This window comes from Otolemur garnettii, unplaced genomic scaffold, assembly GCF_000181295.1.
Source record: "Otolemur garnettii isolate 467f Iridium unplaced genomic scaffold, OtoGar3 scaffold00029, whole genome shotgun sequence".
Taxonomy (NCBI): Eukaryota; Metazoa; Chordata; class Mammalia; order Primates; family Galagidae; genus Otolemur; species Otolemur garnettii.
In genome coordinates this window covers 15,716,709-15,719,149 of record NW_003852424.1, presented here as the reverse complement: position 1 = coordinate 15,719,149, position 2,441 = coordinate 15,716,709, and positions in this window count along the sequence as shown.

The following is a 2,441-nucleotide window of genomic DNA, read 5'->3' as shown; positions in this document are numbered from 1 at the left end:
GGTTGCTGTGAGCTGTGATGCCATGGCACTCTACCCAGGGGGATAGCTTGAGGCTCCATCTCAAAAAAAAAAAAAAAAAAAAAAAAAAAAAGAACTCTGGCAGCATGAATAACCAGAGTAGCTCAGCACCCCCCCCTCCAGGAAATGACAAAAGGAGCTACAACTGAAGATGCCATGCATAGACAAATGGCAGCAATGTCAGAAATAGAATTCAGAATATGGATTGCAAACAAGATAAATAGAATGGAAGAAAAGATAGAAATTGAATTCCAAAAAGTAATTCTAAATTTGTCTCAATAAATTAATGAATTCAAAGCCCAAGTCACTAAAGATATGGACGTAATGAGAAAAGAGATAGCAGAGCTCAAGGAAATGAAAAAGTTAGTTGAGGAGTTCCAAAATACAGTAATAGAGTTGACCAGGCAAAAGAAAGGATCTCTGAAACTGAAGACAAAGCTTTTGAATATTCCCACACTCAAAGAGACAGACAAATGGAGAGCAAAAACTGATCATTCCCTGAGAAAGTTGTGGGATCACTCCAAAAAACCAAACATTTGTCTTATAGGAATTCCCAAAGGAGAAGAGGATGATCCTAAAGGTACAGATACTCTACGCCAAGAGATTTTGGAGGAGAATTTCCCAAGCCTTGCAAGAGATACAGAACTTTAGATATCAGACAGTTTCAGAACTTCAGCAAGACTCAATCCAAATAAAGCATCTCCTAGACACATTGTGATTAACTTTGCCAAGGTTAAGATGAAGGAGAAGATTCTGCAAGTAGCCAGATGTAAGAAAAGCATCACCTACAAAGGGAGAAGTATCAGAACGAGTGCAGATCTCTCAGCTGAAACATTTCAAGCCAGAAAAAGATGGTCATTAACCTTCAATCTCCTAAAACAAAACAACTTCCAGCCCACGATCCTGTATCCAGCTAAACTGAGTTTCATCTGTGATGGAGAAATCAAATTCTTTAATGACATAGACATGTTGAAGAAATTTGCCATAACTAAACTAGCTCTCCAGGATATTCTCAGACCCATCCTCCACAATGACCAGCACAATGCTCTACCTCCAAAGTAAATTCACCTGGAAATTTTTGAACAAAACCCAACTTCCACAGTGGTGAAAGGATTAAAAAATGTCCACTGCACATCCAAAAATCATGACACCCAAAACACAACCAGGTTTATCAATGCTCTCAATTAATGTGAATGGTTTAAATTGTCCTCTAAAGAGGCACAGGCTGTCTGACTGAATACATAAACTCAGACCAGATATATGCTGTATACAAGAATCTCACCTTATGTTAAAGGATAAAAATAGACTCAAGGTGAAGGAATAGAGTTGTATAATACAGGCAAATGGAAACCAGAAAAAAGTGGGGGTTGCAATTTTAGTAGCAGATACAATTGGCTTTAAACCAACAAAGATAAAGATAAGGAAGGTCACTACATATTTGTCAAGGGCAACACCCAACATGAAGAGATTTTGATAATTAACATTTATGCACCCTACCAGAATGCTCCTCAATTCATAAAGCAGACCCTAATGGATGTGAACAACTTGATATCTTCCTGCACTATAATAGTTGGAGATTTTTAACACCCCTTTGACAGTTTTGGATAGGTTCTCCACGAAGAAACTAAACAAAGAAAGATTAGACTTAAACCTGACCCTAGAACAAATGGACTTTACAGACCTCTACAGAATATTTCACTCTAATAAAACTGAATATACATTCTTCTCATCAGCCCATGGGTCATCCTCCAAAATATATTATATTCTAGGACACAAGTCTAACCTCAGCAAATTTAAACGTATAGAAATTATTCCTTGTATCTTCTAGGACCACCATGGAATAAAAGTTGAACTCAACAGCAACAGGCATCTTCATACTCAAACAAAGTCATGGAAACTAAATAATCTTAGGCTGAATGATAGCTGTGTCAAAGACAAGATTAAGAAGGAAATCACCAAATTTTTGGAACAAAGTGATAATGAAGACACAAATTATCAAAACCTGTGGGATACTGCAAAGGCAGTCCTAAGAGGGAAATTTATAGCATTGGAAGCCTCATCAAGAAAATAGAAAGAGGTTCAATGACTGTTGCTCAAGCGACTAAGGCATCAGTCACATATACTAGAGCTGGCAGGTTCGAATCCAACCCAGGCCCACCAAACAACAATGACAACTACAAGCAAAAAATAGCGGGCATTGTGGCAGGCACCTGTGGTCCCAGCTACTTGGGAGGCTGAGTCAAGAGAATTGCTTGAGCCCAGGAGTTGAAGGTTGCTGTAAACTGTGATGCCACGGTACCCTACCCAGGGTGACAGCTTGAGGCTCTGTCTTAAAAAAAAAAAAAAAAAGACTCGGCGCCTATAGCTCAACCGGCTAAGGCGCCAGCCATGTACACCTAAGGTGGCGGGTTCGAATCCCCAGC